Source organism: Heterodontus francisci, chromosome 10, assembly GCF_036365525.1.
Source record: "Heterodontus francisci isolate sHetFra1 chromosome 10, sHetFra1.hap1, whole genome shotgun sequence".
NCBI lineage: Eukaryota > Metazoa > Chordata > Chondrichthyes > Heterodontiformes > Heterodontidae > Heterodontus > Heterodontus francisci.
The window spans coordinates 74298273-74322220 of record NC_090380.1 but is presented as its reverse complement, the minus strand read 5'-3'; the positions used below and the strand labels follow the sequence as shown (position 1 = coordinate 74322220).

The window sequence follows — 23948 nt, the reverse complement described above, 5'->3', positions numbered from 1 at the left end:
AGAAGGATTCATCATCCGTGGCTAAATAAAAAAGTTAAGGATGGTATCAAATTGAAAGAAACACAGTACAAATCTGCAAAGATTAGTGGTGGGTCAGATTTCTTCCTGTATACTCTGTACTACAGATTTTAAGAACCAGCTAAGAATGACTAAAAAAAATAAAGAGGGAGGAAGTAGTGTATGAGAGAAAGCTAGCTAGTAATATAAAAACAGATAGTAACTGTTTCTACCGTATTTAAATAGAAAAAGAGAAAGTAAAGCTAGTGTTAGTCTTCTAGAGAGTGAGTCTGAGGAACTTATAATGGAAAACAAGGAAATGGCAGAGAGGTTGAACAGGTATCTGTCTTCACTGTGGAAGACATAGAAAAATTCCCAAAGATACTTGAAAATCAAAAGGTGAAAGGGAGGGAGGAGTTTAAAACAATCACCATCACTAGGGAAAAGGTGCTGGGAAAACTATTAGACCTAAAGGCTAACAAGTCCCCTGGACCAGATGGCCTGCATCCTAGGGTCTTAAAAGAAGTGACTGCAGAGATAGTGGAGGCATTGGTTATAATCTTCCAAAATTCCTTATAATCTGGAAAGGTCCCAGCGGATTGGAAAATAGTTAATGTAACACCTTTATTCAAGAAAGGAGGAAGACAGAAAGCCGGAAACTATAGGCCAATTAGCCTAACATCTGTCATAGGGAAAATGCTAGAATCTATTTTTAAGGAGGTTATAACAGGATAGTTAGAAAATCATAATGGTATCAGACAGAGTCAACATGGTTTTGTGAAAGGGAAATCGTGTTTAACTAACTTATTAGAGTTCTTTGAGAAAGTAACAAGCAACGCGGATAAAGGAAAACCTGTAGATGTGGTATACTTCGATTTCCAAAAGGCATTTGATAAGGTGCCACATCAAAGGTTACTACACAAAATAAGAGAATTGAGGGAAGGTGGGGATGATGTAGGGAATATGGGATTAATGTAGGATTAGTACAAATGAGTGGTTGATGGTCGGCACAGACTCGCTGGGCCGAAAGGCCTGTTTCAGTGCTGTATCTCTCTATAAGAGCACATGGTGTAGGGGATAACATATTAGCATGGATAAAGGATTGGTTAGCTAACAGGAAGCAGAGAGTTGGGATAAATGGATCTTTTTCAGGTTTGTAAGCTGTAACTAGTGGGGTGCAGTATGCTATTTAAGTGGAGAGGGATTGCAGAACTTGGTGGTACAGAGGGACCTAGGTATCCTGCTACTTTTTTTTTATTCTTTCATGTGATGTGGGCATCGCCAGCCAGGCCAGAATTTTATGTCCATCCCTATTAGACCTTGACAACTGAATGGCTCGCTAGGCCATTTCAGGGGGCAGTTAAGAGTTAACCACATTGCTGTGGGTCTGGAGTCACATGTAGGCCAGACTAGGTAAGGATGTCAGATATCCTTCCCTAAAGGACATTAGTAAACCAGATGGGTTATGTACTCACAAAAAGTTAGTATGCAGGTACAACAAGTGATTGGGAAGGCAAATAGAATATTGGTGTTTATTGCAAGGGGAATGGAATATAAAAGTAGGGAAGTTTTGCTACAGCTGTACAGGGCATTGGCGAGACCAGATCTGGAATACTGTGTACAGTTTTGGTCTCCTTATTTGAAAAAGGACATAATTGCATTTGAAGCAGTTCAGAGAGGTTTCACTTGACTAATTCCGGGGGTGAAAGGCTTATCTTATGAAGAAAGGTTGAACAGGTTGGGCCTATACCCATTGGAGTTTAGAAGAATGAAAGTTTATCTTACAGAAACATAAAACATCCAGAGGGGACTTGATAGAGTGGATACCGGGAGGATGTTTCCTCTTGTGGGAGAGACTGGAACTAGGAGACACAGTTTAAGACAGAGATGAGGAGAATTTTTTTTCTCTCAGAGGGTTGTTAGTCTCTGGAATTCTCTTCTCCAGAAAGCAGTGGAGGCTGGGTCATTGAATTTATTTAAGGCTGAATTAGATTGATTTTTAATAGACAAGGAAGACAAGTATTATGGGGGGGCAGACAAGAAAGTGGAGTTGAGACTACAACCAGATCAGCCATGATCTTATCGAATGGCAGAGTAGGCTCGAAGGGCTGAATGGCCTACTCCTGCTCCTAAGTCCTATGTACCTGTGCTAAAGGTCAATGAATACATCTTCAAATGCCATATCCTTATAAATAAACCACGATCCTCACACACTGCTCAATACACCACCACCCCCTACACTTGCCTACCAACAGTCTCTATCACTCACAACTCAAACCTCACATTCATAGCTTCACTTCACCCTCACACAGTTAGTACTGCTGCACGCCTCACACCCACGTCTCAGCTATTCACCGGGACAGGGATATTACCCAAACAGATTGCACCACACTCACAGATAGCAACACAATCAGTGGAGGAGATAATGCACACCATCATTGGAGCGGCCGTGACTGAGATCGAAGCCGTCGATAGAGCTGAAGGCATCGAAGATTACAATATGTCCATGCCCAATCCTTCTCAAATCCCACTTCCCCATCATCCCACAATCTCTTCTGATTTATAAGCTGCAGATGGTGTAAGCGTGTAGCTCTTGCTTTCCCCTTCCCCTCACCACAACCCTACCCTTGTGTCTTCCTCCTTTCAGATACCCAAGAACTGCCACCTGGTCAGGCAGTGGTGTAGGAGAGAGATTTGAACGAGGAGGAAGAGACTGATGATGAAGAAACACCATCATTTACTCTTACACTTGTACTCAACAGCTCAGAAACTGACAATGGGTGTATTTTAGAGGATAGCTTAGAGGAGGGAGCGGCACATGGTGAGTCACCAGGCATGAGTTGCCTGCAACCAGAGTAGGGGACATGGGTAGCAGAGGTGCTTGATTGCCGGAGGGTGTGGTCACAAATGAGCTCTGCTGCAGAGGAGTCAGACGAGGACTTTGATGGGGCGGCCTACAGAAAAAGACTGATGTATATGCACACAGAAATGCTTCGTGCATTGGTGCGCTTGCCAGAAAGACTGTGGTCACTGTCAAAAAGCATGGAGGAGTCCGGCACCAACATTACACATGGTTTTGAGCAGAGATTAGAGCCCATCATTTCCAATGCAGAAGTGGTGGCCATCTCCATTACCATACTTGTGGACACAACCATGATGCAGCGTCTGATGTCTCAGTTTCCATTTCAGCACAAGCAGAAGCCACCCAATGTCTGAGTGCCACAGTTGAAGCTCAGACTAAGATCAGGCAAGCTCAGATTGCTGCTTGGGTGTGGATACCCAGTGCTCAAACAGGCCTTTGGGCTTTCACAGCAGTCCAGCAATCTGTCTTCCAATAGTTTACCAGGAATGCTGAGGCGCCACCCTGAGGGTAGTGGCAGTGTTTCCGTGGTGCATGAACCTGCTGTCCTCTCTCTGGATGACAGCATCCATGCTCCCACCACTGTCACTCGGCCAGTGCCCTCTGCTGTTGCCTCTCAGCCAGCAAGCCCAGACTGTTGTCACCCATGCCGAGATGTTGCAGTCCAAAGCTGAGCTTTCTAGGGCCAGAGCTGCTCAAGGTCATCCTGCACGGCCATCTGCAGTCTCACCCATTGAAAGTCAGCAGCCTTCCACCATCCATGTCACAGCCACTGGGCTAGCACTGCGTCAGAGCACTAGGACAGGCAAAGGCCCACTGAAGACAGGCGCTAAAGGAATGCACAGGGTGAATAGATCACTTTTGTATAGCATATTGGATGGTTTGATTTGTGGTGGCTTTAATTTTAGTACTATGGCCAAGAGGATGCTCTGATGGTCAGTAACAGAGGAAAGATAAGGTAGGATTGTTGGTGAATTGGGACTGCATTCACTGGAACCATGGTTAGATGAGCCAATCATGGACAGCCTAGCCAGAAAGGAGGTGTGTTGGTTTCCTCCTCTTCTTCCCCACTTCCTCTGCTTCCTCCACTTCCTCCTTCCTTTTTTTATTAATTCCTGGGATGTGAACAAAGCCAGTATTTACTGCCCATCTCTAATTGTCCTTGAGAAGGTGGTGGTGAGCTGCCTCCTTGAACTACTGCAGTCCATATGGTGTAGGTACACTCACAGTGTTGTTAGGGAGTGAGTTCACTTCACTTCCTCCACCTCCTCCTCCTCAGCTGCCAACCATGTAGGCAAGGCCTGTGCCCTCATGATGGCAAGGTTGTGAAGTATGCAGGCCACCATGATGAATTATGACATGTGCTCTGCAGAGTACTGCAGAGTTCCTTCAGTGCAATGCATAAAACAGAAGCATTGCTTAAGTACTCCAATGGTCTGCTCAATGACTTTTCATGTGACGATGTGGTTCTGCTATGACGAATGTTGCCCACGTCTGCATGGGTTGTGCACTGGAGTCAGAAACTGGGTGGGCAGTGGATAGCAGTTGTCACCCAGCAGCCGCCCTCTGGTTTGTCATCGTGGCTCAAAAGCTGATACTACAGCACAGTGATGCAGAATAAAGGTATCATGACTGCTGATATGATACTGGACGTTGACCTACATGATGTGCTGGGCATGGGCACATTGAGGGAGTGGAGCCATGGTTGCAGTTGTTCTAGCCGTAGTCCCAAAGAACCATAAGCAACAGTTAATAATGTATAGCTTGAGGGGCACCATACCTCAAGCATGGGGCAAGGCAAGGAGACAGACCTCCATGAACTACGACAGTCAGTACAGGGATTGAACTTGCACTGTTGATGTCTTTCTACATCACACTCTAGCTGTCTAGCGAACTAAGCTAACCATTCCCTCCATGGTCATAGTATCTTACACATGGCACCTGCAAAGCAACATGTGTGTAGTCAATGGCACTTTGCACCATGGGAAAGCCTGCTATCCTGGCAATAGTGCATGCTCACTTTTCCTGCTTCTCTCAGGAAAGTGAGAGAATGCAATGTATTCCTCTCTGCTTGCATACAGAGAGTCAGTTACCTCCTTTATATAACAGTGGATGGCGAACTGCAAGATGCTGGAGATGTTGCCTGCTCTAATCTGGAAGGAGCCAGACACAAAGAAGTTGAAGGCTGTGATCACGTTTACAGCCACTTGCAATGCAGAACTCACTCTGCTCTGAGGTTGCAGGTCTGCTTGCAACAGGTGGCAGATTTCAATGGGCACCTCCTCAGTGAAATGGAGACAGCGCACATACTGGGCAGTATTTAAAGGAGGCGATGAGGTTCTCGCCCACCAGCCTAAGAGTCGACGAGAGCCCCCCCGCCACCTTTTTGCAGGAAGGTCCACCACCAATCAGGCACTTAACTGGGCAGCAGCGGGCCTTCCCCCGAATTAAGGACCCCGGGGACAGAAGTCCTTCCCATTGAGAGCTGCCGGCCAACCAGAGGCCAGCAGCTCTTTTACTCAGCAGTGTCCCTGTGGAGGCGGTGGCCGTTGATGGTAATGCACCCACCAAGGCCCAGGATCCTCCATGGATCCAGGCCACAGGTGAGCTGGCAGGAGGGGTTTCACAGGGTGGAAGTTGTGGGGGAGAGGGGTGTAGGGGAGTCAGCAGTAAGGGCAGGGGGATAGCTCTCATTGGGCCCCCACCCCTTACTGATGCTGGGTCCCTCGATCAGGCACTGAGTGCCTTTGAATGAGGACCCCCCCCCCCCCCCCACCAGACGCCAGCAAGCAACCCGCACTGATTTGCTTGGTGTGCTTCTTGCTTGGCAATATGCCTGCCTGCCCGCCCGCCACTGGGTTAATACCGGCGGCAGCAGGAGGACGCCCTTAATTGGACATTGATTGCCCAGTTAGGGGCCACAATTGGCGACAGGGCAGGAAGGTTGTCTACGGGCCTTCCAGCCATGGACTTAATTGGGTGCAGGTGGGAAGGTGGTAGTGTCCCCACCCTCCACCATCCTGCCCAATTAAATTCTTTCCCTGTTTCCATACTCACCATGGGGGACAGCATAAAATCCAGCCCAGCGTTCCTGGCTGAAGTTGAAATACAAGAATTTCTCCCTCACCACTGAGTAGATATGACCTGCTGCTGAGGGCCCTTCTTCCCTTCCCCTTTACCCTCTTCGGGCAGCTTGTCCTCTTCTGTGTCGTGTTTGATCATTCTCGCTGCAGGCCAAGGGGGATAGAAACTACAGCACCATGACTAGGAGCAAGTGATGAGAGCAGAAGTCATTCACCATGTGCCACACCTTTCCCCACCAATTTTAACAAGCAGTACAAACCACCAAAAACTTCTACTAACATAGCAACAGCCAGTAGAAATCAATCAGCAACTAACCTGAAAGTGGTTAATGATCCCTTTAAATAGCTCTGGTGGGGGGAGGGGTGCTTCCTGCTGCTGAATGTATGTTTAGCTTTGCAAAGTTAACAGAGCATGTTAGCTTTATTTTATTCACTCATGGGATATGGGTGTCGCCGGCTAGGCCAGCATTTATTGCCCATCCCTAATTGCCCTTGAGAAGGTGGTGGTGAGCCACCTTCTTGAACCACTGCAGTCCATGTGAGGTAGGTACACCCACAGTGCTGTTAGGAAGAGAGTTCCAGGATTCTGACCCAGCGACAGTGAAGGAATGGTGATATAGTTCCAAGTCAGGATGGTGTGTGACTTGGAGGGGAACTTGCAGGTGGTGGTGTTCCCATATGTCTGCTGCCCTTATCCTTCTAGTTGGTAGAGTTCGCGGGTTTGGAAGGTGCTGTCTAAGGAGCCTTGGTGCGTAACTGCAGTGCATCTTGTAGATGGTACACACTGCTGCCACTGTGTGTCAGTGATGGAGGGAGTGAATATTTGTGGATGGGGTGCCAATCAAGTGGGCTGCTTTGCGCTGGATGGTGTCGAGCATCTGGAGCGTTGTTGGAGCTGCACCCATCCAGGCAAGTGGAGAGTATTCCATCACACTCCTGACTTGTGCCTTGTAGATTAAAGGCCAGCTATCCAACACGAACCCAACGGGACCCGACAACATGTGTCGGGGTCGGGTCGGGTCGGGTTGCACCTCTGGGTCTGGCATTTGGGCTCAGGTTAGGCTGGGTCGGACACGCTCTATCGCAGGCAAGTGGCTCCAATGTTAATTTAATTTTTGGACTAGAAAGGTGGTTTTGTTACAGTTATTTTAAGCTTGTGCAGATCAGCAACAAAGTGAAAAACGGAATGTAAGTTAACTGATGGTCGGGTTGAGTCGGGCGCGGGGAGAAATGGATGGACTCGAGCAAGGTCGGGCTCAGGTCTGATGTGGTTCTGTCAGGCTCGGGTTGGGTTTTTTTCTGCAGACCCAAGCAGGCCTTTATTGTAAAAGCAAAATACTGCGGATGCTGGAAATCTGAAACAAAAACAAGAAATGCTGGAATCACTCAGCAGGTCTGGCAGCATCTGTGGAAAGAGAAGCAGAGTTAACGTTTCGGGTCAGCGACCCTTCTTCGGAACTGACAAATATTAGAAAAGTCACAGATTATAAACAAGTGAGGTGGGGGTTGGGCAAGAGATAACAAAGGAGAAGGTGCAGATTGGACCAGGCCACATAGCTGACCAAAAGGTCACGGAGCAAAGGCAAACAATATGTTAATGGTGTGTTGAAAGACAAAGCATTAGTACAGATTAGGTGTGAATATACTGAATATTGAACAGCAGCAAGTGCAAACCTGAAGAAAAACAACCTGAAAAAAACAGTGGGTAAGCAAACTGAACAAACTAAGATGAAATGAAATAAATGCAAAAAAAGATTGTAAAAAATGTAAAAAGGAATGTAAAAAAAAAGGAAGAAAAAATAACTAAAAATGACTAAAAATGAAAGTAAAGTGGGGGGCTGTCATGCTCTGAAATTATTGAACTCAATGTTCAGTCCGGCAGGCTGTAGTGTGCCTAATCGGTAGATGAGATGCTGTTCCTCGAGCTTGCGTTGATGTTCACTGGAACACTGCAGCAATCCCAGGACAGAGATGTGAGCATGAGAGCAGGGGGGAGTGTTGAAATGGCAAGCAACCGGAAGCTCAGGGTCCTGCTTGCGGACTGAGCGGAGATGTTCCGCAAAGCGGTCACCCAGTCTGCGCTTGGTCTCCCCAATGTAGAGGAGACCACACTGTGAGCAGCGAATACAGTATACTACATTGAAAGAAGTACAAGTAAATCGCTGCTTCACCTGAAAGGAGTGTTTGGGGCCTGGGATAGTGAGGAGAGAGGAGGTAAATGGGCAGGTATTACACCTCCTACGATTGCAAGGGAAGGTGCCCTGGGACGGGGACGAGGTGGTGGGGGTAATGGAGGAGTGGACCAGGGTGTCGCGGAGGGAACGATCCCTTCGGAATGCTGACAGGGGAAGGGAGGGGAAGATGCGACTGGTAGTGGCATCACGCTGGAGGTGGCGAAAATGGCGGAGGATGATCCTTTGGATATGGAGGCTGGTGGGATGAAAAGTGAGGACAAGGGGAACCCTGTCACGGTTCTGGGAGGGAGGGGAAGGGGTGAGGGTAGAGGTGCGGGGAATGGGTCGGACACGGTTGAGGGCCCTGTCAACCACAGTGGGGGGAAATCCTCGGTTGAGGAAAAAGGAGGTCATATCAGAAGCACCGTCATGGAAGGTAGCATCATCAGAGCAGATGCGTCGGAGACGGAGAAACTGGGAGAATGGAATGGAGTCCTTACAGGAGGTAGGGTGTGAAGAAGTGTAGTCGAGGTAGCTGTGGGAGTCAGTGGGCTTATAATGGATATTGGTAGACAACCTATCCCCAGAGATGGAGACAGAGAAGTCGAGGAAGGGAAGGGAAGTGTCAGAGGCCTTTATTGTAGATGGTGGACAGGCTTTGGGGAGTCAGGTGGTGAATTACTCGCCACAGGATTCCTCGCCTTTGACCTGCTGTTGTAGCCACCGTATTTATATGGCTACTGCAGTTCAGTTTCTGGTCAATGGTAACCCCTAGGATGTTGATTGTGGGGGATTCAGCAATCATAATACCATTGAATATCAAGGGGAAATGGTTAGATTCTCTCTTGTTGGAGATGGTCATTGCCTGGCACTGTGTGGCGCAAATGTTACTTGTTGCTTATCAGCCCAAGCCTGGATATTGTCCAGGTCTTGCTGCATTTCTACACGGACTACTTCAGTATCTGAGGAGTCGTGAATGGTGCTGAACATTGTGCAATCATCAGCAAACATCCCCACTTCTGACCTTATGATTGAAGAAAGGTCATTGATGGACCAGCTGAAGATGGTTGGGCCCAGGACACTACCCTTGGGAACTCCTGCAGTGATGGCCTGGAGCTGAAATGATTGACCTCCAACAACCACAACCATCTTCCTTTGCGCTAGGTATGACTCCAACCAGCAGAGAGTTTTACCCCTGATTCCCATTGACTTCAGTTTTGCTAGGGCTCCTTGATGCCATACTCGGTCAAATGCTGCCTTGATCTCAAGGGCAGTCATTCTCACCTCACTTCTTGAGTTCAACTCTTTTGTCCATGTTTGACCCAAGGCTGTATTGGAGTCAGGAACTGAGTGGCCCTGGCAGAACCCAAACTGAGCGTCACTGAGCAGGTTATTGCTAAGCAAGTGCTGCTTGATAGCACTGTGGACGACACCTTCCATCACTTTACTGATAATTGAGAGTAGACTGATGGGGCGGTAATTGGCTGGGGTGGATGTTTTTTGTGTACAGGACATACCTGGGCAATTTTCCACTTGCCGGGTAGATGCCAGTGTTGTAGCTGTACTGGAACAGCTTGGCTAGGGGTGGGCAAGTTCTGGAGTGCAGGTCTTCAGTACTATTGCCAGAATATTGTCAGGGCCCATAGCCTTTGCAGTATCCTGTGCTTTCAGTCGTTCCTTGATATCACACGGAGTGAATCGAAGTGGCTGAAGTCTGGCATCTGGGATGCTGGGGACTTCAAGAGGAGGCCGAGATGAATCATAAAATTCTTGCTGAAGATTGTTGCAAATGCTTCAGCCTTATCTTTCGCACTGATATGCTGGGCTCCCCCATCATTGAGGATGGGGATATTTGTGGAGCCACCTCCTCTAGTTAGATGTTTAATCGTCCACCGCCACTCACGGCTGGATGTGGCAGGACTGCAGAGCTTAGATCTGATCTGTTGGTTATGGGATCGCTTAGCTCTGTCTATCGCATGCTGCTTACGCAGTTAGGCATGCAAGTAGTCCTGTGTTGTAGCTTCACCAGGTTGACACCTCATTTTGAGGTATGCCTGGTAATGCTCCTGGCATGCCCTCCTGCACTCTTCATTGAACCAGGATTGGTCTCCTGGCTTGATGGTAATGGTAGAGTGGGGGAAATGAGGTTACAGATTGTGGTTGAGTACAATTCTGCTTCTGCTGGTGGCCCACTGCGCCTCATGGATGCCCAGTTTTGCATTGCTAGATCTGCTCGAAATCTATCCCATTTAGCACAGTGGTAGTGTCACACAACTATATGGAGGGTATCCTCAATGTGAAGGTGGGACTTCGTCTCCACAAGGGCTGTGCAGTGGTCGCTCCTACCAATACTGTCATGGACAGATGTATCTGCGGCAGGCAGATTGGTGAGGATGAGGTCAAGTATGTTTTTCCCGCTTGTTGTTTCCCTCACCACCTGCCGCAGACCCAGCCTAGCAGCTATGTCCTAAGTCCCCCACCCAGAGTACATTCTGCCCCGTTGCCACCCTCAGTGCTTCCTCCAAGTGGTGATCAACATGGAGGAGTACTGATTCATCACCTGAGGGAGGGCAGTAGGTGGTAATCAGCAGGAGGTTTCCTTGCCCATGTTTGACCTGATGTCATGAGACTTTATGGGGTCTGGAGTCGATGTTGAGGACTCCCAGGGCAACTCCCTCCCAATGCCGGAGACATTGTCTATAAGGTATGATTCCGTGAGTATGACTCTGTCAGGCTGTTGCTTGACTAGTCTGTGAGACAGCTCTCCCAACTTTGGCACAAGCCCCCAGATGTTAGTAAGGAGGACTTTGCAGGGTCGACAGGGCTGAGTTTGCCGTTGTCGTTTCCGGCGCCTAGGTTGATGCCAGGTGGTCCGTCTGGTTTCATTCTGTTTTATAGACTTCGTAGCGGTTAGATACAACTGAGTGCCTTGCTCGGCCATTTAAGAGTCAGCCACATTGCTGTGGATCTGAAGTCACATGTAGGCCAGACCAGGTAAGGACAGCAGATTTCCTTCCCTAAGGAATTTTCGCGAACCAGATGGGTTTTTACAACAATTGATAATGGTTTCATGGCAATCATTAGACTAGCTTTTAATTCCAGATTTATTAATTGAATTCAAATTCCATCTTCTGCTGTGGTGGAATTTGAACCCATGTCCCCAGAGAAATATCCTAAGTCTCTGGGTTACTAGTCCAGTGACACTATTGCCTCCCCTTAGCCGGACTGTTTCAGTTTGAAAATGGCATTGATGGAGTCAAATCAACATTACATGCTGACTGGTGTCATGATCTGCCTACTCTGCATTCTTCTGGTGCACTCTCCTAATGCCCGTGATAACAACCTGCCCAAAATGGTGTCTGGTGTGGCCGCAATAGAAGTGTGCCCACGAGGGGCACTGTCGCGATTTTAGACCTGAAACGGTACCCATAGTGCTGAAAATATGGGCACTAGAGAACCAAATATTGCAGCCTGAATTTCCAGGTTGTCAAGTAATCAGGTTGTGGCAGTTTTAGTGGCAGTAGGGGAGAATGACACTTTGGTAATGTTTTATCTGTGTTTGTCAATACAGCTCTCATATTTCAAACGCAGTAGAGATATTTTCCTGACTTGGTGCCCAGGCCCAGCAATAATAAAAGAATCTTGAAGGGCAGAGGGCATGCCTTTAAAGGAATCCCCCTGTTTTTCCTTCCATTTAAGCTAATGGAAAAATCAGGCCAATTTCTGGACAAATTTTCACTCTGTCCGCCTGTTTTTCTGATATGCCCTCGACCCAAGTGATCCACTGAGCCTGGGAGGCACCGGCCAGGAAAATCTCCACTAATTACTTATCTAATCCAGGTTCTCTAATGAAGTCATCAGTATTTACTGTTTAACCCAGTGAAGTACTTAATGTGCCATCTGCAGCCAGCCTGCCCTTCACCTCAGGTTTTCAGCAGATTTGCTGCTTTCGATACCTCTCCTCTTCTTGTTTCCCTGTAGGCAAAGGGAAGAAAAAGGGAAGAAAATGCTATTAGTAAATAGCACTACCCCGGAATTTTACCCTAGTAATAGAACTACCAAAGAGATTCTATTATTAAAGCATTTTATTTTCATGGAGATTTTGGTCCCATAGTTTTGTTTCCTTCCTGTTAGGAAGAGTCTGGTTTCTCGACAATAACTGTTCAGCATATGATTGAGCTCACCATGTGTGGAAGTACAGACATAGGCCCACTTCCTATCACTGTTAGGTGTGTCATGAGTTTCTTTGTGTTATCTTAAGCAACACAATGAGGTACCTGGATTCCAGTTCCTTGAAGATCGCTAGAGGGTTTATTAACAGTTAAACTAGTATATAAAATACAGAACAAACTATCTACAGAGCCTTTGTCTAGGGTGTTACAGTGCCAATTGACTATGGCTTCGAGTCACATTGCTGCATCCTGGTACTTAGCTCATTAGCATACTGAGTTCTTATAGGGACATCACTCCAAAGATAAGTCTCGTATGCTACAAGTAAAAACACATAACATTGGATAATATCAAAATTAGTTATACGGGAAAGAGATTATAAAATTTACAAATATAAGGATAGGGATTATGACATTTAAAAATGCAGAAGCTTAAGGTCCATATATTGTTGCGGTGGTTTGAAAACTCTTCCAGATCTTGTTATGGTGTAACCTTCTGGGGTTGTAGATTTCATCCTTGGCTGTTTTTGGTTTGCAGACATGTTGTCAATGTGTTGGTTGTTGTCCTGATGTTCTGTCACATCCTGATCATCAGAGTGTGCTCTTTTGAGTCCACTGTGCACAATTGGAGTATTGCACACTTCTCTTCATTGGCTTTGGTTCCTCCTCAACATTGCTCTGCTAGATGTTGTACCGCTTAGGACCGAGGCTCACTGCATATTTTGGATACCTCTGCAGGTAACCATGTTCTCATTGTGGGGTGTATGATCCTGACCTTTTGTCCTATGTATAGTTGAGGTAGTTCTGCCCCTGCATGTCGGTCATGCATTATCTTCATTCTCCCATGTTTTTTGAGCAGTGTCTCCTGCATCTCGGAGAATTTGGACAGATGACGGCTTGGCAAAATCGTTCTCACTTGTCTGCCAAACATGATCTCTGCTGGTGACGATAAGCCCATATCCATAGGTGTAGCTCTGAGGTATAGAACAGCAGCATGAAAATATTGTTTTGTTGTCCTACACTTAGGATAAGTCATAGTCATAGAGTCATAGAGCTTAGAAACAGGCCCTTCGGCCCACCGCGTCCATGCCGACCATAATGCCTATCTATACTAATCCCACCTGCCTGCATTAATTCCATATCCCTCTATGCCTTGCTCATTCAAGTACCTATCCAGATGCCTCTTAAATGTTGCTACTATTCCTGCCTCCACCACATCCTCTGGCAGGTCATTCCAGATACCCACTATTCTTTGTGTGAAAAATGTACCCCTTTGATCCCCTTTAAACCTCCTCCCTCTCACCTTAAATCTATGCCCTCTAGTTTTAGTCACCCCTACCATGGGAAACAGACTCTGGCTATCTACCCTATCTATGCCTCTCATAATTTTATATACCTCTACCATGTCCCCTCTCAGCCTCCTTCGCTCCAGGGAAAACAGACCCAGCCTATCCAATCTCTCTTTTTAACTCAAGCCCTCCAAACCAGGTAACATCCTTTTGAATCTTTTCTGCACCCTCTCGAGCTTAATCACATCTTTCCTGTAGTGCGGCGACCAGAACTGCTCACAGTACTCCAAATGCGGCCTAACCAATGTTATGTACAGCTGTAACATGACATCCCAACTCTTGTACTCAATGCCTCGGCCGATGAAGGCAAGCATGCCATACGCCTTCTTCACCACCCTGTCTACCTGTGTTGCCACTTTCAGGGAACTATGTACTTGCACCCCAAGGTCTCTCTGCTCAACAACACTCCCCAGGACCCTGCCATTCACTGTATATATCCTGCCCTGGTTTAACTTCCCAAAATGCATCACTTCGCACTTGTCTGCGTTAAATTCCATTTGCCAATCCCTTGCCCACTTTCCCAGTTGATCTATATCCTGTTGTAACCTTAGACAACCTTCTTCACTGTCCACTATACCACCAATTTTGGTGTCATCTGCAAACTTGCTAATCATGCCCCCTACATTCACATCCAAGTCATTAATATATATGACAAACAACAGAGGGCCCAGCACCGATCCCTGTGACACACCACTGGTCATCGGCCTCCAATCTGAAAAACAACCCTCCACTACCACCCTCTGCCTCCTATCACCAAGCCAATTTTGTATCCAATTGGCTAGCTCACCCTGGATCCCATGTGTTCAAACCTGCTGGACCAGCCTACAATGCAGGACCTTGTTAAAGGCCTCGCTAATGTCCATGTAGACAACGTCCACCACCTTGTCCTCGTCAATCCTCTTGGTTACCTCCTCAAAAAACTCAATCAAATTCGTGAGACATGATTTCCCACGCACAAAGCCATGCTGACTATCCCTAATCAGACCTTGCCTTTCCAAATGCATATAAATCCTGTCTCTCAGAATCCTTTCCAATAACTTTCCCACCACTGATGTAAGGCTCACTGGCCTGTAGTTCCCTGGTTTATCCCTGCTGCCCTTCTTAAATAAAGGCACAACATTAGCTATCCTCCAGTCTTCCGGTACCTCACCCGTGGCTAACGAAATTACAAACATCTCTGCCAGGGCTCCAGCAATCTCCTCCCTTGCTTCCCAGAGCATCCTAGGATACACCTGGTCAGGGCCTGGGGATTTATGCACCTTAATGAGCTTCAAAACCTCCAACACCTCCTCCTTTGTAATGTTTATATGCTCCAGGATATCGCTGTTCCCTCCCTTGAACTCACTAGCTTCCATGACCTTCTCCACGGTAAATACAGACGAGAAGTATTCATTTAAGACCTCGCCCATTTCCCGTGGCTCCATACATAGGTTCCCACACTGATCCTTAAGGGGACCTACTCTCTCCCGAGCTACCCTTTTACTCTTAATATACTAATAGAATCTTTTAGGATTCTCCTTTATCTTATCTGCCAGGGAAATCTCATGGCCCCTTTTCGCCCTCCTAATTTCCTTCTTAAGTGTACTCCTACATCCCTTATACTCCTTGAGGGACTTGCTTGATCCCAGCTGCCTATACCTGACATATGCCTCCTTCTTTGTCCTGACCAGACCCTCAATATCCCTCATCAACCAAGGTTCCCTAAACTTGCCAGCCTTGCCCTTCAATCTAACAGGAACATGCCGGCCCTGAACTCTTCCTATCTCACTTTTAAAAGCCTCCCACTTGCCAGATGTCCCTTTACCTGTAACAGCCTCTCCCATTCAACTTTTGAGAGTTCCTGTCTGATGCCATCGAAATTAGCCTTTCCCCAATTTAGGACTTTAACTTGAGGACCAGTCCTATCCTTTTCCATAACTATCTTGAAGCTAATGGTCACTGGTCCCAAAGTGCTCCCCAAGTGACACATCAACCACCTGCCCAGCCTCATTTCCTAAGAGGAGGTCGAGTGTAGCCCCTTCTCTAATAGGGCCATCCACATACTGCTTCAGAAAACTTTCCTGGATACACTTGATTTAACTGTGAGAACCATTTGCTTGGCAAGACCATTAGATCTAGGGTAATGTGATGAGGACATCACATGGTTTATGCTCCATTTGGCATACATACCCTTGAAAGGTTTGCCAGTATACTGTGGCCCATTGTCAGAAATTATTTCTTCAGGTGCACTGAATAGGCTGAATATAGCACCTAATGTGCCTGTGACCGCCACACTTGGAGTTTCTTTTATCTGTCTGACAATTGGAAATTTGGAAAAGTAATTGACTAAGCTAAAGTCATCTCCATTCATGGAAAATATATCGGTGGCAATTTAGGACCAAGGGACTGACGGAATCTTGTGAAGTAGTATAGGTTCTTTATGTTGTTATGGCTGGTGGCTCTGGCCTGCCTCGCACATCCTCACTAACTTTTTGATGTCACCGTTGATCCCTGGTCAATAAACAGTGTCTCGTGCCAGTCGTCTCATTCACTCTATACTCATATGGCCTTGGTGAAGTTGTGACAAAGAGCTTTGGGCACAATCACTTGCTTTCCTTTGAAGGTGACTGCTTTTGAGATACCGAGTTCATCTCTATAAGGCCAAAAGCATCAGAGGGTTTCTGGCACCTCTATTATCATATCGGGCCAACCTTCTATGATGACTCTCCACAGTCCCTTCAGTGTCTGATTGCAGTTGGTCACATTTGTGCTGACCAAAATGCAATAAATCGATTTTGAGCACATCTTCCACATCGATGTCCATGCGGTCTACTTGTAGATCCAGTGGGACTTCTTCATTCTTGTGCGTGTCTGGCAATCTGCTCAGCTTGTCCGAGGTGACCAGTTTGATACCCGGTTTATAGCTGACGTCGAAGTCGTACTCCTGTACTTTCACTAAGTCACTGTAGTCAAGGTGATGCGCCTGTCAATGGTTTGTGCCAGATCATCTCCAGTGGTTTGTGGTCGATTTCCACAGTGAACTGCTTACAGAACAGGTAGGTGTGGAACTATGTGATCCCAAACACCAGAGCAAGTGTTTCACACTCTATGTTTGCATAATTGGATTGTGCTGAGGATAAACATTTGGATCCGAATGCAATTGGTTTGCCAGGTGAGGTGAGAGTGACTGCCCTTGACATCAAGGCAGCATTTGACCGAGTATGGCATCAAGGAGCCCTAGCAAAACTGAGGTGAATGGGAGTCAGGGGGAAAACACTCCGCTGGCTGGAGTCATACCTAGCACAAAGGAAGATGGTTGTGGTTGTTGGAGGTCAATCATCTGAGCTTCAGGACATCACTGCAGGAGTTCCTCAGGGTAGTGTCCCAGACCCAACCATCTTCAGCTGCTTCATCAATGACCTTCCTTCAATCATAAGGGCAGAAGTGGGGATGTTTGCTGATGATTGCACAATGTTCAGCACCATTCGTGACTCCTCAGATACTGAAGCAGTCCGTGTAGAAATGCAGCAAGACCTGGACAATATCCAGGCTTGGGCTGATAAGTGGCAAGTAACATTCGCGCCACACAAGTGCCAGGCAATGACCATGTCCAACAAGAGAGAATCTAACCATCTCCCCTTGACATTCAACAGTATTACCATCGCTGAATCCCCCACTATCAACATCCTAGGGGTTACCATTGACCAGAAACTGAACTGGAGTAGCCATATAAATACCGTGGCTACAAGAGCAGGTCAGAGGCTAGGAATCCTGAGGCGAGTAGCTCACCTTCTGACTCCCCAAAGCCTGTCCACCATCTACAAGGCACAAGTCAGGAGTGTGATGGAATACTCTCCACTTGCCTGAATGGGTGCGGCTCCAACAACACTCAAGAAGCTCGACACCATCCAGGACAAAGCAGCCCGCTTTGATTGGCACCCCATCTACAAACATTCACTCCCTCCACCTGCTCGTGAAATGCCTGCTCATCTTCTGGCTGAGAATCTCTCCACTCTGAGACTTGTCTCAGGTCTATTTCGCTGTGGACTTCGTGCACCGGCTTGTGTTTACACAGGTCTCTGGTGCTCACCTTGCTGCTGTTACCATGTTGCTGTGCCTGTCTTCTGTTTGTTTGCATCCTATTGTGACTTCTGGCTGTGCCTTTGGCGCCAGATTTCTGGCATAGAAGGGCCCAGTGTCCTTTTCCACCACACGCCTTGCACAGATCTTGACATGCAGGACAATTTTGCAGTGAGTGGGACAAAACACACTTACTGCACAGCTTGCTTATCTTTTTTGACCTGGTTGCCATGCTGATACTGTCGGCTGCATCTAGTGCTCGCAAATGCTATTGTCCAGCTACAATGGTTTCATATTTCCTGCCATCTTCTAGCAGCGCATCAATGCTGTGACCTTTCTTTTTCCCCAAGAGATCTTTTTGAAACACTTCAATTGGTGTTGAGACAATCACCAGCTACATTATTCACTCTGACAGCTCAGTTTCTGAAAAATCGCAATCATTGCCTTACTACTGCATCTACTGACAAATTGATGTATTAATTCCTGTGGCTGTTGCCTGTAGGACATCAATTCTAGGCGATGAATTCTAAAATTCACTCCTAACCGAAGCTGATCTTCTAGCACTTTTCATATCTTTGTGGGATCTTTCTGGTACTTTTCAGATAAGCCAGAGGTATTGATTCTGTACAACCCCTCACTTACAACTGCTTTCAGTATTTTCACAACCTGTGTCTCTCGTTCTACAACCATTTGGTCTGTGAACTCGATTAAGATATCAATGGCCTTCCAGTTCATGTTGGGAAATTTGATATCTATCTTTCATCTGTTCTTTTGCTTTCTACTCTATATTTAACTTTGTTCAGCTCTCTGTGTGCCTTCAGCACTGTACTTATTATGACAGTTCTATTTGTGGTTTGAAACTGGTTTTAAAACTTGTTATTCATATTTGCTGTTCCCCCTTTAAGAGATTCTCTTTTTTTAGACTAGCTGCTTTGATGGAGTGTAACAGGTGCTTGACAGTGCTGTCTGTTTATTTTGCTTTCAGCACTTCAGCTTGTATATTTACACAGCTGTTCAATCGGCAGTTCAAGGGTTTTCCCCTTTGTTTTTTTTTGCTAAAGTTTATTTATGTTCTTCACGCTTGACTGGTTTAATGATTTTTTCAACTTGACTGCTTTAATGGAGACTCTACAGTGTTCAGAGTTTTCCATGATTTTTTTTACTATTGGACTTTGTTTTCTTTTTAGTTCACATGCTTTTCAGGGTTTTCCCTTTTTTTTTCTTCAGGCTCACACAGAGCCTTTAGAAAATGAATGAATTTTTCTTAAACTCTTCAATGGCTTTTTTCACCAGGATCGTCAGCACAATGACTCACCCGATCACTTGCCCCTCAGCCACGTTTCCATTGTATGATTCTCAGCCTTCTAAGCTATGTAGCTTTCTTTCACTCTTTTCAGATCCTTGTTTTAAGGTTTCTTCACTCGTAGCTTCAAATTTTCTCTTCTGTTATGTGTACTACTTTTAAATTTTGTTTGCTGTTTTACGGGTGGTCTTCAAGCTTAAATCTTGTCATTTCACCACAGCTACCACCAAGTCAAGAGTTTCTTTGTGTTATCTTAAGCAACACAATGAGGTATGTGGATTCCAGTTTCTAGAGGGTTTATTAACAGTTAAACTAGTATATACAATACAGAGCAAAATTCCTTTGTCTAGGGTGTTACAGTGCAAAGTGACTATGGCTTCCAGTCACATGACTACATCCTGAGCTCATTAACATACTGAGTTCTTAAAGGGGCATCATTCTTAAGGTGATCATACAACAAGGCGGAGCATTTCCTAATTGCCCACGTGCAGCCTGCATCTCCTTCACCTCTGGTTTTCAACACATTTGCAGTCTTGTGTGTCTCTGAGCCTACATTCAAGACTGTACATTGTGGGATTGTGGCCCTTGATAAAAATGGCCAGGATTTGAATCCCCTGTGCACAGAGAGAATGGTGTGTGGCAGGTGTTAAAATGTGAAAATTTATCCTCCTGCCTCCAACCTGCTGCGTTCCCAGATTCTGTGGTTTTTATGATGGCATCAATGAGGCACTCAGTAAAGGCAGCCAAGGGCTTACTTAATATTTCAAAGTCACGGCATGGTAACGTAATTTTAACCTCACGTGAGAGTGTGTTCTGCACTGTCGGCAACCGTGGCAGGAAGTGCTGACTGGTCTGAAGAGACCAGGATAAATTTTTAAAATTTGCTGCTTTTGAAACCCTTTGTTGGCCAGGAGAAATAGGAATGCTCTCCCCGGGCCCCACAGGAGTCGTTATGACCTCCCAGTCCTGACCTCGCTCCACTTGGGCCAACTCAAGATGCAGGGAGGATGTTCCCAATGGCTGGGGAGTCCAGAACCAGAGGTCACAGTCTCAGGATATGGGGTATGCCGTTTAGAACCGAGATGAGGAGAAATTTCTTCACTCAGAGGGTGGTGAACCTGTGAAATTCTCTACCGCAGAAGGCGGTATTCAAGAAGGAGATATATATTTCTTAATACCAAAGGGATCAAGGGATATGGGGAGAAAGCGGAAACAGGGTACTGAATTAGACAATCAGCCATGATCTTTTTTGAATGGTAGAGCAGGCCCGAAGGACCAAATGGCCTACTCCTGCTCCTATTTTCGATGTTTCTATGTAACTCGCCCCAGTTGCTTTGAATCCCAAGTCCTAACCTACTCCTGATTGCCTTGGAACCTCCCGAATCCACCATGCCTCATCACCCTAGAAACTACCTCCCAGTGACTGACGAGCATTATTTCCCTGGGTCCCCAGCTGCAATCTCCAGCTGCCAAATTCCCACTCCAATCAGCCAGGTAATCAATCTGGCTGGGTATCAGATGGGAACTTTTATTTGAATGAGGCCCTGCTTCCATACCCTGAACTCTCCCGGTGCGCCACCCATGACTGGGCTTACACACACAGTTCCTGGCCCTCTGAAAAATTGGAGGCCAATGTTAGTGAATGACATTGGTTTAAGAGAAAAGGAAAGTCTAGTGAATTATTTTTTGTTCAAAATAATCTCTCCCTTTTAATACTCATGATATTTGTTTTAGTTGTTTTTTGTAAACCTGGAGACCCTCAAATGGGATTTCCTTTCTTGCTTGGTAGCTCTAATGATGCTCATTAAAGGGAATTTCCCTGAGTGGCAGTATTGCAAACAGCAAGGGCTATGACATTAAATCAGCCTGAAAGCCACACTCAATCCATCTTCCATGGAAATCACATTACTGGCTCAGAATACAGACTTCTCAGACTAAGCATGATTTTGTCTGTTGAAATAGTGATACAAATATATTAAGCTTAATATCATACAATGTAACTTCCAAGCTTACATTATTTCACAGATAAGTGAACTTGCTAAAAATACTAAAGGATATAAATAAATATAAAATAAATATATAAATATATTTTTAAAAATAAATAAATATTATATATATATATATATAAATACTCCACCAACCTCTACAGAAGCTTCCATATAGTTTCTATTAACCTTTTGTTTTAAGATCTAAAACAATTTTGTTTTTATCTGATGCTCACGTTGCAATGAACTTTGACGTTTGGTCACAAAAGTTCATAATGGTTCATCAGTTATCCATTATGTATAAAGCAGCCTGAAATCCCAAAGATGGGCAATTTTTCCCCAATGGGTCAGGAGGACCCTCATTTGCATGGGGTTAATGAACGTCCACAGTACTACATGTGCATCTCAGGCACCCACCTACCCCCTTGCTGTTTGAAACTTCAGTACTGACTAGTATCAGAAGGAATGCTCATGCATCTCTGGAAACCTTATTTTCTGTGTCCTTCACTGACCCCAAAAACTCTAACAGTACATAGCAAATTAAGTTAATATGTTAAATAATACCCTGCAGTTTATAAGTCATTTTATTAATACTTTATTTCAATGGGACATGAATGTGTATATAATAAATGTTCAAAATACTTTTCACATCAACCAATTTTTGCAATGTATTTAAAAATTAGTCAACAGTCAATATTGATCTTGAAAACAGCGACAGTCCCTTAAAATACAGTTTTGTATCATATAAAATGAACATAACTTGTTCCCTGCGTTGAGTAAGTTTATGTGTCAGCACGATATCGCCCTGAATCAGCAGATTTCAGAAATGTTCCTATTATCGTACTGTAAGAGCAACTGGGTCATGGCTGGGGTCAGTCAGCACTCAGTAGAATGAGCTGCCACACACCCACAGAGTTCCCAAATGCAGACCCTTCCTGCTCAATCTGCAGAGTGCTCTGCTGTTAGGATGTTATTGGATCAGTGGTTCTCAAATATATTTGGTTTTAGGACCTCTTGTAAAACGGATGAATAACCATGGACCCACCATCTAAATTATAATACTTGTATAAGACTATATAATACTCTTAATATGCAAGTGCTGCATGTAAAAAGTGCTTTAATAATACTTCTAAGAAAACAGATATTTACTTACAGACATCAGTAGGCTAGGTATGCCTGCTTCTCACTGAAGATTCTGTCAATACTTGGCCTGGTGAGTACCGGAGCATAAAGAGTGCAAGAGCCTGGAGACAGGGCAAAGCATGGAGAAAGAACCAGCGGAGCAGGGGGAGAGCAGGAGCATAGGGAAAACACAGCATGGAGACAGCAGAGACCTGACAAAGCAGGAGCCCGGAGAGAGCAGGAGAATGGAGAGGACAGGAGAAGAGAGACAGCAGGAGAACAGTGAGGGCAAGAGAACAGAGACAGCAGGAGAACAGAGACAGCAGCACAGAGAGAGCAGCACAGAGAGAGCAGGAGAACAGAGAGAGCAGCACAGAGAGAGCAGGAGAACAGAGAGAGCAGGAGCCCGGCGAGAGCAGGAGCCCGGATAGCACAAGAGAACAGAGAGAACAGGAGAACAGAGACAGCAGGAGAACAGTGAGGGCGAGAACAGAGACAGCAGCACACAGAGAGCAGCACAGAGAGAGCAAGAGAACAGAGAGAGCAGCACAGAGAGAGCAGGAGAACAGAGAGAGCAGGAGAACAGAGAGAGCAACACAGAGAGAGCAGCACAGAGAGAGCAGGAGAACAGAGAGAGCAGGAGAACAGAGAGAGCAGGAGCCCGGCGAGAGCAGGAGCCCAGAGAGCACAAGAGAACAGAGAGAACAGGAGAACAGAGACAGCAGGAGAACAGTGAGGGCAAGAGAACAGAGAGAGCAGGAGAACAGAGAGAGCAGCACAGAGAGAGCAGGAGAACAGAGAGAGCAACACAGAGAGAGCAGCACAGAGAGAGCAGGAGAACAGAGAGAGCAGGAGAACAGAGAGACCAGGAGCCCGGCGAGAGCAGGAGCCCAGAGAGTGCAAGAGAACAGAGAGAGCAGGAGAACAGAGAGAGCAGCACAGAGAGAGCAGGAGAACAGAGAAAGCAGGAGAACAGATAGACCAGCACAGAGAGAGCAGGAGAACAGAGAAAGCAGGAGAACAGAGAGAGCAGGAAATCAGAGAGAGCAGGAAATCAGAGAGAGCAGGAAATCAGAGAGAGCAGGAAATCAGAGAGAGCAGGAGCCCGGAGAGAGCAGGAGAACAGAGAGAGCGGGAGCCAGGGGAGAGCAGGAGCCTGGAGAGTGCAGAGGAACAAGAGAGCAGGAGAACTGAGAGAGCAGGAGCTTAGAGAGCGCATGAGCCCAGAGACAGCAAGAGCATGGGAGGAGCAGAGATACAGAAGGAGCAGAAAACGCTTTGGGCCGCTGCACACTCGCTTACCCTTGACCCTGGTGCCCTGAGCGGTTGCCCATCTGGTGCCGCAGGCCCCAGGAATCTCTCTGCTGTATTAGGTAACAGCAGGTTGCTCTATTTGGGATCTGTAGAACTCAATATAATCACAATCATACCCCATATTTTCTTCCATTCAGGAATGATTATGCAACTGAAGCAAATTCATATGAATTACAGGAGTCTGAATGAAGACTGTTGCAATCCTGTGTCAGCCTGCTTCTGGTTGGCTCATTTTTTTTCCTGAACAACACATACATGCACAACTCTCAACTTTATATGCACAATACCCTTTTTTGGTGACCTGCCAAACTTTCTTTTACTGACAAGTTGGGATGAAAGGCAACCACAAAGATATTTGTCTCTAAAACATTATTTTGTAAAAATCACGTGCACTTGGTGGTTCTTTGGTGTCTAAATCCTGGTAATGTAGCGTGTATGTGAGCAGTAAGTAAAAAGGAGGGGTTGGGGATGGGGAGTCATGCTTTCTCATAGTGAATAAGCACTTGTTCATTAGAAGCCCCCAGATTCACAAC

General features: G+C 46.1%; 1 long non-coding RNA gene across 1 annotated transcript in view; it reads right to left on the bottom strand.

Moving 5' to 3' along the window:
• The window catches only part of LOC137374536 (uncharacterized), a 39005-nt gene extending 19750 nt beyond the window's left edge, over window positions 1–19255 (bottom strand). The window contains exons 1-2 of the long non-coding RNA XR_010975842.1: window positions 19007–19255; window positions 12037–12089 (exon numbers count right to left, since the gene is read on the bottom strand). This is a non-coding gene — a long non-coding RNA (uncharacterized lncRNA). The remainder of the gene's footprint in view (window positions 1–12036; window positions 12090–19006) is intronic.
• Window positions 19256–23948: the final 4693 nt, after the last annotated feature.